At 47.0% G+C, this 15392-nt stretch overlaps 1 long non-coding RNA gene across 1 annotated transcript; it reads left to right on the top strand.

Moving 5' to 3' along the window:
* Positions 1-4553: 4553 nt before the first annotated feature.
* LOC135968785 (uncharacterized) lies at positions 4554-8364 on the top strand. Its single transcript, XR_010583754.1, has 3 exons — positions 4554-4959; positions 8098-8153; positions 8253-8364. It is a non-coding gene; the product is annotated as an uncharacterized lncRNA (long non-coding RNA).
* Positions 8365-15392: the final 7028 nt, after the last annotated feature.

Raw genomic sequence — 15392 nt, forward strand, 5'->3', positions numbered from 1 at the left:
CTTAACTGGACATCCTGAATCACCCCAGGCACCAGTCCAATTCTGTTGGGACAGTTACTGGCTATGCATTCTTTTCCTACTTAAGTCACCTTTGTCTACTCCAAAAGAAGCGGAAAGTTCCTACCTCCAAGTTTTGGTTTTCCCACATTTTTTCATCTCTCTGGGCCATTGCCATTAGCTACTCCCACAATTTGCCTCTGTAACCGTTTCCTTGACTTCCGCATGGTAAAGTTAGGAGAAGCCACACAGCCTCCAACACACATGTATGCACACACACACACACACACACACACACACACACACTGTTCTCTTATGGTCCCACTTTCCAAACACTCTGGATGTCAATCTTCCCTTTTTTGGATTCAGCCCATCTTTATCGGCCACATCCAGTAAATAATACTATGTAAATTCACAAAGTGTCCACTAGAGGACACTACAATCCTACTGCTAATACCAAAGTGCTGCAGTATGGCGTCTGTAGACTCCCAAGGGAATCTTCCTCTTCCCTATCTAAGCTACCCATGTGTTCCTATCTAATTATTCCTTGTACCAGGCATCTAAGAAGGAAATAGGTGATATAAACAAGGAAGGAAGTAGCACCCCGACTCGTGCTCTTATTCTCAAATCCTTGGTCCCAGGGCAGGATGCTCTCACGATCTAGGCATTCTTTCCCTGAAGATGGATGTGACTGATGGCAGATGGGCTATTAGTGACGTTGATGTCACTGTGCTGGTTCCCCAGCAATGCTCCAGGGGAAGCCAAGAGTTGAGCTGGGCCTCAGATCATCAACCAAATCTCAAGGATTTATCAACCGTGGCAGCCCCATCTCATGACTAGGCTGGAGCCTGTCTGGACCTGGTTCTTCTGCTTCCCACCATCTGTCCTTCTCCTCCCTCCATACCCCACCACCCTTCACCCCAGGACCAGTGCTTATGGTTCTGTCTCCTCAAGGTCGTCATATCAAAATTAACAGCCAACCTCTCATTAGCCCACTTGGAGGAATGGGTGGCTCAATGCTATGAGCAAAATTGCTTCATCTTAGAAAAACAAAAATGGGCAACCCTTTACAAAGAAAACATTTCTATGACCGAGGCTTACTGACTAATACAACATTACTTCTTCTTGTATATTTTAAAATAAAAACAAGCATATCTAAACATAATATTTTCTAATCGCAGGAGGCAACAACAACAACAAAAGTAAGCAGAAATACTTTCAAGGACATGTCTGTAGCCTAGGACTAGTACGGAGAAGGCTTTGTTTTTGTTTTTTTTTTTCTTTTTGAGACTGAGTCTTGCTCTATCGTCTAGGCTGGAGTGCAGTGGCACGATCTTGCTCGGCTCACTGCAACCTCCACCTCCCGGGTTCAAGCAATTATCCTGCCTCAGCCTCCTGAGTAGCTGGGATTACAGGTGCACGCCACCACACCTAACTAATTTTTGTATTTTTAGTAGAGACCAGGTTTCACCATATTGACCAGGCTGGTCTCGAACTCCTGACCTCAAGTGATGCACCTGCCTCTTGGCCTCCCAAAATGCTGGGATTACAGGCGTGAGCCACTGTGCCCAGCTAAGAATGCATATTTTTAAGCCACACTGCCTAGATCAGATTCTAGATTTGCTATTTACTAGCCACATGAACTTGAGCCAGTTACTTAACCTCTGCACATCCATTTCCTGAGCTGTTACAATGAAGAACATACAGTATGTACTTCATAGGATTGTTCTGAAGATTAGATGAGTGTGCACATATATACATATATATATGTACCCATACACATATATGTGTGTGTGTATATATATATAGTGCTTAGGCTGGGCATGGTAGACCATGCCTGTAATCGCAGCACTTTGAGAGGCTGAGGAAGAGGATTGCTTGAGCCCAGGAGTTCGCAACTAGCCTAGGCAACTTCAGCAGACCCCATCTCTGCAAATAAAATTTTAAAAAATTAGCCAGGTATAGTGGAATACACCTGTAGTCCCAGCTACTTGCAAGGCTGAGGCAGGAGAATCACTTGAGTCCAGTAGGTCAAGACTGCAGTGAGCCATGATTGCCCCCACCAGACTCCAGCCTGGGGGACAGAGTGAGACTCTGTCTCAAAAAAAAAAAAAAAAAAAAGTGCATAGAACTGGCCTGGTACTAGCAAGTGCCCAATTAATGTATGTTAGCTATTATTATTATTATTGTTATTGTCCTTTACCAAATCTTGTGGATGAATTCTTCATACATAGGCTGACACCTGTTTTATTTTTCTTATGTTCCATGATAAGATCATCCTAAATAGAATATTAAGAAAATGTCTACATACACCAAGACTGGGTGACAATGATGGTGTTAGGAGGGTCTGGAGGGCACAGATCTGACACATCACCTAGTGATGACATTGGGTTATATGCAGCTTAGTTATGCGTGAGTCTGTGTTGCTGATGGCGGTGTCTAGAGAACATTGGATGCAAATGACTGTGGGAGGGACACATTCTGGATGAAAATGGGCTCAGGACTAAACTGGGGTCAAATAGTTTGGGGATAACACTGGATTGTGTGTGAAAGTATGTTGAGAAAGAATTTGAGTGAAATAGTGTTGCGGGTAAGACCAGGCCTGGATAAAATAAAGTTTTTGTGACAGTGGTGTTGGACAGTGGGTGCTGGCCACCATTTAACTATTGTCTCTTCAAGAAAAATAAGACACTGATTTGTAGCATTTCCAAATTCCAGGGTGTAAATAGTCCCATCATGGTGATGTCAAGTCCCCCACATGATGTCATGATGAGCATCCTAGGAAGGTTCAGAGAAAAAGGAGAAGAGAGTCCAGAATTGAGCCTCAGACATTTCCAGGCTTGGCAAGAAGAGAAGTCAGCAAAGGAGACAGAAGGTGCTGCCAGAGGAGAAGGAGGACAGTCGGTGGAGTGTGCTGTCCAAAAAGCTAGGGAAGAGGGTTTCAGGTGGAGGAGGAAGTGTCGAGAAAGTTGAATGTTTCTGAGAGGTTGGTAGATTAGCTCACAGGGCAGTCCCACAACACGAGGTCACCTGTAATCCTCCTGGATCAGACGCTGTGCCAACCCAGGTGCACCGACAACCTTTGCATAACCATCTGTCATCCTGGTCACTCGACTGCCTTCTGTCCTTCTGGTAAGAACATCCCGCCCCTGCGGAAAACAGCCTGTCCTTCCTCCAGGCAGGTGACTCCGATCTCAACCATGGCACCTCGAGAAACTATGGGTGATCATGGCCAAGCTCAGCCAAGCAGAGCCGTTCTTCGGAATTTATAAGTGCAATACTATACCGAAATGGGGAAACACTTCTCTCTTTTCCTCTGATACCATTAAACTGACATGACGTCAGACTGAAGTGGCTTTTGGCAATGGAAAAAACCCGTGTGAAGTAGAAGCCAGAATGAGAAAGGGGAACCTGGATGTGTTCCTCCATCCAGGTCTACTCGTTTTCTCCAGCTCTGAACCAATAAACAGCACTGGCATTTTGAACACTTTACAAGCATCAGCTCAGTAATCCCAACAACCTTAGATGGGTATTACCCGGGTACCCCATGTTAGAGATGAGGAGATTTGCCCACGGCCGCAGAGTGCAAGAGCTGGGATTTCACCCTGGGTAGTTGGCTTCAGAGTCTACAGTCCATTAGGCCAGATGGTTCTTTGTTGTTGGGGAGTTTCCAGTGCACTGTAGGATAGTGAACAGCATCCCTGGCCTCTGCCCCCCTAGATGCTAGTAGCACCCCCATCTTCAGGTGTTACAACCAAAAATGCCTCCAGACACAGCCATGCATTCCAGGGTGGGTGGAGAGCCACGGCTACTGTTCTGCCTCCTTCCGGTTCTTTTTTAATTGCTGTCACTGAGTCACCTAGATGACTCCGTATTCGCCACAGCTCAGGCTCACCTAATCTGTGTGTCAACTACAAATAACCCCATGTCCCTTGAACCCTGAGTCATCCCAAATGCATTGCTACCCGGACCTTGTGTTATCTAAAACCCCACGCCAGCTACAAATCGGTGTCCCCAAGACTTTCTGTCAACCACAGTTGAGTCATTGAGACTTGTGTGACCCATTACCCAGTGGTGTCCCTGCCTTCTGCCAACAACCACAGCTTCCCAGAGTCAGGGTCACAGAGCTGTTCACAGGACAGAAGGCATACATGGAGAGAGGGACAGAAGGAAACACAGGTGCACATATGCAAAGGCAGGGAGAGCCAGAGAAACCCACAAAAGCAGAAATACACAGAGAACAGGCCACAGCTGGTTACACAGAATAGGTCACTGGCACCTACCAAGGCCCCTGGCAGAGCCCAGTGTCTTTAGCCCCTCCCCCACCTCTGGATTAGCCCTGGGGGCAGGCAGGAAAGCTAGGTTCTGCGGGTAAGGAGCTTAGACCCAACGTGACAGCTAATCACCCACATAAAGCCTCTGTCTAGGTCACAAAGCCCTGAGTGGCCTTGCCCCCACCACACCATAGTCACCCCTCCCTCCATGGACTCAGGTAACGACGCCCCGCCCTCAGTGTCTCACCAAGCCCACACCCAGGCGGGCAGAGGAAAGAGTTCAGACTGTCTCCACTCCCTCTTGCTCTCCGGCCAGAGTGCATGCAAAGGGTGTTGACAGGGGCTAGGGGCCCAGGACAGAGAGCTTGGGCTTCCCAATAGATCGGCCCAGGAAGGATCTGGCCGAGACCAGAGAAACGCTTTTTCCTGAATCAGGAGACCTGCTAGGAGCAACGGCCCCTTCCCTCTGGACACTGTGATCTGCAGGGCCCCGAGGGTTGCCAGGATGAGAGAGTCAACCTATGTTTTAGGGCAATAAAAGGCTGTGAAGGAGCCCCACGCCTCTCCCAAGCTGGCCTGGCATGGTTGCCATGGGGATGCCCCAGTTGCTCCAGAGGTGGCTTCTGGTCCCGGAAGCGAGGATGGCAGAGACAGTCAATCCTCCCACCGAGGCGGGTAGGGGTGAAAGGTCAGTGCTGTCTGGGAACATTCCCGACCATAGCTAGGGGCTGACAGCCCAGGGTTCTCCCCCATGCCTGCTTCTCCCAGCTCACACCCCTGTCTCCACCACTCCCTTCCCCTCCAGCTCCCACTTCCTCTGCTGCTCTCTCTAAAGGGATGGTCTCAGAGTCTGACTCTGCTGCTAGTTAAGTGGTTCAAGCGCAGGGTTTTGGTGTCAGGGCTGACCAGCAGGTCAGATGTGTAGACTCAGGTGAAGAGTTCACGAATGTTGCCTCAAGTAAGGGCTCAGGGAGGTTCCAGGGAGGAAAATGGGTATGAAGACCCAGTATTAAGGTTCTGGAAAAAAATTAGGCAAGACAGCAGTATAAGGGTTCAGGTTTGGGGCACACATGTCCTGAACACTGTACGGGGCTTCAGAGGACTCAGGGTTAAGGGCCCAATGTGAGGGCTCAGCTGGGGCTCAGTTTTAAGGGTGTGGGATCTGTGCTGGTGTGGTAATTTTTTACTAACCCTTTAGTGGTAATTTGTTACTAAGAACGATCGTTAAAGTACTAAACTTTAGATGAACACCTTTTTAAATGTATACATGGAAAGGGATTTAAGGTCACCTTTAATTTTTATCTATGCATTAGAGAGGATTTAAGGTCAGTTACATACCAACAGATTTCTCCTCATCTCTCTGAGGTTGGGTTTTCTTATCTATAAAATGAGAATAATAACAGTGTCTAGCTCACAGGGTCATTGTGAGGATTAAATGAGAAAATGAACGTAAAGTTCTTAACACAGAAAGTGCACAAAAATAATAGCTTTTTTACAAATGTGCTTAGAGGGCCAGGCACAGTGGCTCACACCTGTAATCCCAGCACTTTGGGAGGCCAAGGTGGGTGGATCACTTGAGTCCAGGAGTTTGAAACCAGCCTGGGCAACACAGTGAGACCCCTGCCTCTCCAAAATAAAACAAAAACAATGAGTTTTTAGCACCTGCCAGTCATGGTGGCACATGCTACTCGGAAGGCTGAGGTGGGAGGATCACTTGAGTCTGAGTAGTTGAGGCAGCAGTGAGCTGTGATCACACCACTGCACTCCAGCCTGGGTGACAGAGCAAGATCATCTATAAATAAATAAATAAATAAATAAATAAATAAATAAATAAATAGTGTGCTTGGAAATGAAAGAGAGAGAATTAACCAAGATCACCAGAAATTGCTTCAAACCCATGGCGGGCCAGCTGGTGTCACATGTCCTGGAGGCAGTAACTATGAAGAGATCCATTTTTCTCCCTCACCAAGGGAGAAAACCAGGGGCTGTGTGGGGAGCAGGTGACAACATGCACCTTCCACAAGGGAGGGAGATGCTGCCAACCACGCTGGGAACATGCTAAAAACCAGTAGCTCATATGCACTGTAATGTAGTGGTAAAATAAACTTTTTCTTTAATAGTACATTAATATGAACAAAGGTTTAGGGCAAAAAAAAATCAAGTTGTTTTTGTTTTGTTTTGTTTTGTTTTGTTTGAGACAGAGCCTCACTCTGTCACCCAGGCTGGAGTGCAGTGGCACAGTCTTCGCTCACTGCAAGCTCCGCCTCCTGGATTCATGCCATTCTCCTGCCTCAGTCTCCCAAGTAGCTGGAACTACTACAGGTGCCTGCCACCACACCCAGTTAATTTTTTGTATTTTTAGTAGAGATGAGGTTTCACCGTGTTAGCCAGGATGGTCTCGATCTCCTGACCTCATGATCTGCCCGCCTCAGCCTCCCAAACTGCTGGGATTACTGGCGTGAGCCACTGCACCTGGCAAGTTTTCTTTTTAAAGCAAAACTCTAATTTAGTGGTTTTCAAACTTTGTGGTCTCAGGACCCCTTCACACTTTTAAAAATAATTAAGAACCCAAGCCGAGTGCGGTGGCTCATGCCTGTAATCTCAGCACTTTGGGAGGCTGAGGTGGGCGGATCACCTGAGGTCAGGAGTTCAAGACCAGCCTGGCCAACATGGTGAAACCCCTGTCTCTACTAAAAATACAAAAAATTAGCTGAGCATGCTGGCAGGTGCCTGTAATCCCAGCTACTCAGGAGGCTAAGGCAGGAGAATCTCTTGAACCCGGGAGGAGGAGGTTGCAGTGAGCCGAGATCACACCACTGTACTCCAGCCTGGGTGACAGGGCAAGACTCCGTCTCAAAAAAAAAAAAAAAAAATTAAGAACCCAAAGAATTTTAAGTGGTTTTATCTCATGATCTTCAAATGGATTCAAAATTAAAACTGAAAGTTAAAATATATATTAATTCAAAATAACTATATTTTTATTATATTTTAACTGAAAATATACCTATGAAAGATAGCCGTATATTTTCTTTTCTCTGTTGCGTTTTTGTTTTTGTTTTTTAGACCCAGTTTCGCTCTTGTCACCCAGGCTGGAGTGCAATGGCGCAATCTCAGCTCACTACAACAGCTTCCACGTCCTGGGTTCAAGCAGTTCTCCTGTCTCAGCCTCCTGAGTAGCAGGGATTACAGGCACCTGCCACCACGCCTGGCTAATTTTTGCATTTTTAGTAGAGACGGGGTTTCACCATGTTGGCCAGGCTGGTCTAGAACTCCTGACCTCAGGTGATCCATCCGTCTCTACCTCCCAAAGTGCTGGGATTACAGACATAAGACACTGCGGCCAGCCAGATAGCTGTATATTTTCTAAAACCAAAATGTTAGTGAGAACAGTGGCACCGTTTTACACTTTTGCAAATCTCTTTACTGCCTGGCTTGTAGAAGACAGCTAGATTCTCAGCTGCTTCTGCATTCAATCTGTTGCAATGGGTTGCTTTGGTTAAAATATGTGATGAAAACTCAGCTTCATGATATATGTAGTTGGGAAAGAGAGGAGTATTTTAATAGCCTTTTCAGTGAATTGTGGCTATTGTTCTTTCTTCCATACCAAAACTCGAGGTGGTAGTTTCTTAAAGGTTAGTTAGTACGTGGACATTTCATACTCTGTTAACGTTACGCTCCACTGGTTTGCCTTGCACTTTGAATAGATCTTTTACTCATGCATGGTTTTGTAACATTACTTATTGGTCATTTGGAAAATATTGGTTCACCGAGTTATGCAGATCTCCCGAATGTTGACACATTTCATTATACAATATTTTTTAAAAAGCACACTCATCAATGCTATCACCGGTCTCATTAGAATTGAAAGCTTTCAAACTCAATGTAAGTAGATAATCAGTTTTCCAAATCCTAATTTTCACTTGAAGACGCTAATTTTGTCATTGGCAACAAACACTAATTTTCTTCTCCTTGCATTGATAGGCTCACTTGATTCACTTTTGAGAAAAAGTATGCCGAAGACCCAAGTCTGATAACTATAGTTTATCATTTGTTCTTTTAAGTAAAACTGTTGTTTGATGCATTCAGTTCACAATTCAATTGCATAAGTGCTTTTCCTTGAGATAAGCATACTTCCCATTTTGTCACACAAAATATTTCAAAGACATATAATCAAGGCTTAAGACTTAGTAAAGTTAATAATGTTACTGCTTCTTCTAGACAATATAAAATAATCAGTACAGTGTGGTACCGACATAAAGACATACAGATCAAAAAATGTTCAGTATCTTTTATTTATTTAATTTTTTTTGAGACGGAGTTTCACTCTTGTTGCCCAGGCTGGAGTGCAATGGCTCAATCTCAGCTCACTGCAACCTCCACCTGCCGGATTCAAGTGATTCTCCTGCCTCAGCCTCCTGAGTAGCTGGGATTACAGGCATACGCCTCCATGCCCAGCTATTTTGTATTTTTAGTAAAGACGGGGTTTCTCCATGTTGGTCAGGCTGGTCTCAAACTCCCGAGCTCAGGTGATCTGCCCGCCTCAGCCTCCCAAAGTGCTGGGATTACAGGCGTGAGCCATTGCGCCCAGCCGATGCTCAGTATCTTACAGGCGTGAATCCAAAATAGATCTGTACATATATGGTCCACTGATTTCTTTTTTTATTTTTTGTAGAGATGGGGTCTTGCCATGTTGCCCAAGCTGGTCTCAAACTACTAGCCCCAAGTGATCCTCCTGCCTCAGCCTCTCATAGCGTGGGGATTACAGGCATGAGCCACCACCTCCATCTTCACGATCCATTGACTTTTGACAAAGATCACAAGTTAATTCAATAGAAAAAGGACAGTATTTTCAACAAACAGTGCTGGAACAATTGGAAATCTGTAATCAAAACAAGAACAAAGACAAACAAAGCTCAACTCCTTCCCTTGCATAGTTTAATAAAGCAAAATGGATCATAGAACTAAAGTAATAGCTACCGTTATAAAACTTCTAGACAAAAACATAAGGGGAAATCTTTGAGGGTCCTGAGTTGGGTAAATATTTTCTTAGATAGGACTCAAAATGTACAAACTATAAAAGAAAAAAATAATTTATTTTTATCAAAATGAAAAGCTTCTGTTCTTTAAAAGGCACTGTTAAGAAAATGAAAAGATAAGAAACAGACTGTGAAAAATAATTGTGCTCTTACAACTCAGTGATAATAATGCAAACTCATTTTTTAAATGGTCAAAAAGGCCAGGCATGGTGGTTCATGCCTATAATCCCAGCACTTTGGGAGGTAGGAGGATCACTTGAGCCCAGGAGTTCAAGGCCTGCCTGGATGACATAGTAAGACCTTGTCTCTATAAAAAATAAACAAATTAGCCAGGCATGGTGGTGTAGGCCTGTAGTCCCAACTACTCAGGAGGCTAAGGTGGGAGGATGGCTTGAACCCAGGAGGTCGAGGCTGCAGTGAGTCTTGTGCCACTGCACTCCATCCTGAAGGACAGAGTGAGACCCTGTCTCAAAAATAATTTCAATTAAAAAAAAAGTCAAAAGATTTGAATGAATACTTCACTAGGGAAGATATATGAATGGCAAAAAGTCCATGAAAAGATGCTCAAATCATTAATCATCAGGAAATTGCATATTAAAACCACAATAAGATGCCACGGTACACTTATTACAATTGCTAAAGTTTAAAAGGTTGATAAGTTGGTGAGAATGTAGAGCAACTAGAAGTCTCAAAATTGCTGATCAGAATGCAAAATAGTACAGCAACTTTGGGAAACTGGAAATTTCTTATAAAAGTACCTATCATATGCTCCAACAATCCCACTCCAAAGTATTAATTCAAGAGATATGACAATATACGTCCACACAGAGATCTGCATGTGAATGTGCATATCAATTTTATTCATAATACCAAGAAACAGAAAACAGCCTAAATGTCCATCAACATGTAAATGTTTAAGCAAATTATGTGTCTATACAATGAAATACCAATCCATAATAAAAATAAAGTAACTACTGCTACATAAATCACAAAACAATGATTTTACTGCTTCACAAGGACAGAAAACCAAACACTGCATGTTCTCACTCATAGGTGGGAACTGAACGATGAGAACACTTGGACACAGGGAGGGGAACATCATACACCGGGGCCTGTCGTGAGGTGGAATCTGGGGGAAGGATAGCATTAGAAGAAATACTCAATGTAAATGACGAGTTAATAGGTGCAGCAAACAAACATGGCACATGTATGCGTATGTAACAAACCTGCACGTTGTGCACATGTACCTTAGAACTTAAAGTATAAAACAAACAAAACATGCCTTTAAAAATAAAATAATAATAATTTTACTGCTTCACCAAGGACTTTTAAAGAGAAACTGAGGCTGGGCATGGTGGCTCAATCCTGTAATCCCAGCATTTTGGGAGTTCCAGGTGGGTGGATCACTTGAGGTCAGGAGTTCAAGACCAGCCTGGCCAACATGGTGAAATCTTGTCTCTACTAAAAATACAAAAATTAGCCAGGCGTGCTGGTGCGCCCGTGTAATCTCAGCTACTCAGGAGGCTGAGGCAGAAGAATCACGTGAACCCAGGAAGTGGAGGTTGCAGCGAGCTTAGATTGTGCCACTGCACTCAAGCCTAGGTGATGAAGTGAGACTTCATCACAAAAATAAAAATAAATAAATAAATAAGGCAAAACTGGCCCTTTTTTTTCCTCCTATTGTTACTATTCACGCACCACGGTGGAGAAGAATACAAAGACTACTGGTACAGTTGAGTGCCGTGCCTTGATTCACGCTTAGGTGCCAACAGTTTCACCCACTGTTGCTCTTACATCATGTGCAAATATCGATAAAGTGAAAGTGGCAAATAACAACTTAGTATTCTTAGGAAAATAGCTTTTGCCTTGTGGATCCCCTGTAAGAGTCTTAAAGATTCCCAGGGATCTGCAATCAACACCCTGAGAATTGATGTTCAAATTAATTAGAATAGTCACATTGACTTTTTAAAAATGACACTTCTTTTTAGATATCACTCAAAGGCATGTAAAATGCTTTCACAAATATCCCATGGAAAAAAGGAAGACCAACTCCATCTGTGGTACTATTTGCTTTACTTCCTCGAAAAGTAAAAGGGGGGCTGGGGGAAAGAGAAACCGAGTAGTCCCCTGGGAGTGTGTTCGGCATGTGAAGCCATCCATCATGCAGTCATGATGAGCAGATGCAGGCCTAGGACCAAAAAGGCAAGTGGCGCTGGGAACTCAGGGCCCTTCGTCACCTTTCGCTACACAATCCCACTGGCTATACATCCCTCCACAACACAGTCATACCGACACACACACACACACACACACACACACACAGAGTCAGGCCAGCCCCTCACGCCACGGCTAATCTCTCACAAGCCCAACCATGGCTGCACTCACACAATACAATCACACAGCCACACCAAAGTCACAAAAAAGCCAACACACCAGGTCACACTATTCTATATTCACAGATGGAGAATCTCAACGGCCATACACTCAACCATAGGTATACTCAAACTAGCAGAGTGGCTCATAATGTAAAACATCTACTGGGCCCTGTGGCCATGCCAGCACATCCCCCCAAGTATATTGTGCATGGGGTGAAATAATAGCTTTTGGACACAGGCCAACCTGAATTCAAGTTCAGGTTTTGGACACAGGCCAACCTGAATTCAAGTTCACGTTCTACCACCTATTAGTTCTGTAACCTGCAGCCAATTATTTAACCTGCCTGAGCTCTCATTCCAGAAAACGCAGGTAATTCCTACTTTGAAAACCTGATGTGATGGCATAAAATAATCAGACAAGGGGCAGCACCTTGTCTGGCCCAATGTGTCCTGGGGATGCAGCTGTAACTGCCATGTATGGCTTTTGTCACCAGAGGGCACCAGGGCCACAATGTGTCTGGGGAGATTGCTGGAAGAAAATATGCCGAAAAGGCCAGGATTCCTGGGGAGTTTCAGGGTGAGTACAGACAGGGTAGGTGTGGGATGTGTGGGGGGCTGGGCAGTTTTTGGAAACCCCAGCTAGGCCCCGGCCACCCAAGTATGCCGTTGGGTATGGTGGGCAGCTCCCGGCGAAGATCAGATCTAGGAAGGAGGATGGATGAGTGCTCTCTATGAGCCAGGCCCTCTTCTGTGCCGATTTCACACACATTAAATCCTTTAATCCCCACAACAATACCGTGGTTGATAGTCACTGCTAATATTGATAGTATTCCTGGTGAGGAATATTGAGGAAGCTGAGGTCTGCTTACATAGCCATTAAGTGGAGACCTGGAATACAAATGCAGGCAGCCTGGCTTCAGAATCCATGACCCTAACCACAGCTCCACACTGCCCCGCATCTCCCCTTGCTGGGGTTCTGCCAGGACTCCCTGACCCTGGCTTTCTTCCCTGGAGTTCAGCCAGCCCCAGCTGGCCTTTCCCCTCTTCCGGCCTGCTCCCCACCTGCTCCCTGGGCCAGCCCATGGTAAGAGGCTTATCACATATGTGTGGGGGACAGATAAGGCAGGGCCCCGCACAGGGCTTATCCAGCCCTGCCATCCCTGCTGGGGAGCTGCCAGCAGATGGAGCCCCGCCCGGGGCCTGGGGTCACTCCTTGTGATGCCAGAGCTCTTTATGATGTCATCATTTGTAGTGACATCATTGCTCTGTCCCTCCTTTGAATCTGAGAGGGATACTCAGATAGGAGTTGGGGAAGTGGAGTCAGACAGGAGCCCTACCGAGGCTCTAGGTCAGTGGGCCGGGTTGGGCTGGAGTGGAGGAGGGAGTGGTGCCAGAGGATCCTCCCGAGGGCAGATGGCTATTTTTGGTGTCGACTGCTCGGCTTATAGCCACCCCTCTTCCTGTCTTCCCAATCCAAAGAGGCTCTGGGTCCAGCAGGGGCAGGAGCAGTGGGAGAAATCTTTAGCCCTGCTGCAGGGCGGCTCCGGGGTCAGTCTCTAGCTCAGGAACCAGTCTGTTCCTCCCTACAGGGAGGCCTGACCCTCGGTACCTCGGGTCTGAGGGGAAGGGGGGCTTTACTTCCAATCCTTGAAATAGCAGTGAGGCAAAGAGGGATTATTAGGCTGGCTGGACAGACAGACATAGCCAGACCCGCCATTATAGTCACACACGTTAGCTTGCTGCTGTGGGCTGCGGGCACAGCCTCACACCAACACCATCACACAGCCATTCATTCTCATAGCCATGCCCGCAGCCACACATGGACCACAGATGGCTGAGCCACACTGACATAACAGCACAGGCACAATGTCATCACCTGTCCCATCTGGGAGAACAGGAACCCCTTCTCTCTCACGGTTGTACTCCCAGAGAGTAGCTCAGTTCCCAGCACATGGCAGATGTGCACTAATATTTGGTGAGTGAATAAATGGACATTAAATGCCACAGGGCCTGTGACCGGGCTGAGGCCAGAGGAAACGCCATCCCACCTGCAAGTCTGCTCGACCTCTCCAGACCCAGGATGGGAGCATCGAGGAAGCTGCCAGCACTACCCCAGCCCCAACTTCAGTCACGGCCACTCCTCAGATCATAGGTCATTGAAGGGACCTTGGTAATGCAGGGACCCCACTCCCTCCCTCTAGGTCCAGTGAACTGGAACACTGGCACTCTGAAAATGGGATGTTATGAACATGGGGTGGTCTGGATGTTAGGTACCCCAGGCCCCCGGGAATGGGGTACTGGGGGCTCTGGGGTTTGGGTCCTTTACAGTGTTAGGTGCTCTGGCACCCCTGACATTGGGAATTCGGGACTTCGGGAGCTCAAAGCTATTTAGGAGTCTGGGTGTTCAAAGCTCCTGAGATTGGGGCTGCCCCTTGGACAAGGCCAAAGTCAGTACTTCCTGTCCATATGCCTGATTCTACCTGGAGCCACGGAGGTCCAGCCTGGAACCCCTGTTCTGAGCCCCATGATTAGCTTATGCTGTCCCGGAGCTGGGGTGGCGGGGCTGGGGTAGCAGGGTTTCAGGGGGAAAGAAACCACAATAGGATGGCCTAAGGGGTACCTGGAGCCCCAGAGACAGCTCTCGGATCTGGAACCAATCTAACCTGCTTCTCTGCGTTGGGACAGGGCAGGGGAGGTGCCAGACACTGGCCACTGGGCTCCAGGTTCAAGAAAGGAGGAATCTGAGAGCAGAGCCCAGGCAGGCACTTCCCAGTAATGCTTCCCGGCTACTGAGGCTGGGGTTCTAAGGAGGTGGAGACCCCTAGCCATGCCTGGCTTCAACTATAGGCAACGTCCACCTTCCCCCACCTTCTCAGCAGGTCCCCAGCACCCATCCATCAAGGTGCCCAGTGCTCCCAGCTCTTGCAGTGACCACCAGAAGTGGCCCAAGTCTGGCATTATTCGTATTCCTACTAGACACACACCTAAACTGACTTACGTGCATCCCAAAACAGAGGCCTTGATCCTGCAGGCTGATGACACCACTGGAGGAAACCAGCCAGCCCTGGGGGCTCTGACGCTGGATGCAGCCCTCCCAGGAAATAGCTCCACTGGCTGCGGTAACTGGAGGCTCCTGAGACACATCTCAGCCTGCAGTGGGTGGGCCCCCCAGCCCGCTGCAGCCCTGCCCCAGGAAGAAGCAGGCCAGTCAAACTGGCTGACCCCATCAGTCCCCCCATCCCCTCCCCCGCCCCAGTCTGTCCTCAGTCCTGATCCCCCTGCTTGCCCCACAGTGGCCCAGGCTGGCCATGCCCTTCCCAGCCTGCGGGCCAGCTGCTCAGAGCCAGGGGCTCACAGCCAGGGACGGAGGCTATCCCAGCTCTGACCTGGGCTGGGCCCAAACCTGCCTCCTTTGGGCCTCATTCTGATTGGAAAAAACAGCCTCTCTAGTCCCTGTCTCAAGGAGATGGCTTTTCAAACCAGAATCTTTCTCACAAGTGTCTCCTCAGGACACAGCTCACTGTGCGGTTTCCTGAAGCTCTTTCTGGGTCAAGGTGGGTAAAACACACATCCATGAATCTGTTTCTATGTATACAAATAGACTTTGTGCTCTGCCAGTGTTAGTTTAATAAAGCCCTCTGGCCAACATCCCCAATCTTCCTAAACACTCCAAGGAAAATGTTCTCTTTTCTTCACCGCATGGGCTAAAG

Source organism: Macaca fascicularis, chromosome 1, assembly GCF_037993035.2.
Source record: "Macaca fascicularis isolate 582-1 chromosome 1, T2T-MFA8v1.1".
In the NCBI taxonomy this organism is placed as follows: domain Eukaryota; kingdom Metazoa; phylum Chordata; class Mammalia; order Primates; family Cercopithecidae; genus Macaca; species Macaca fascicularis.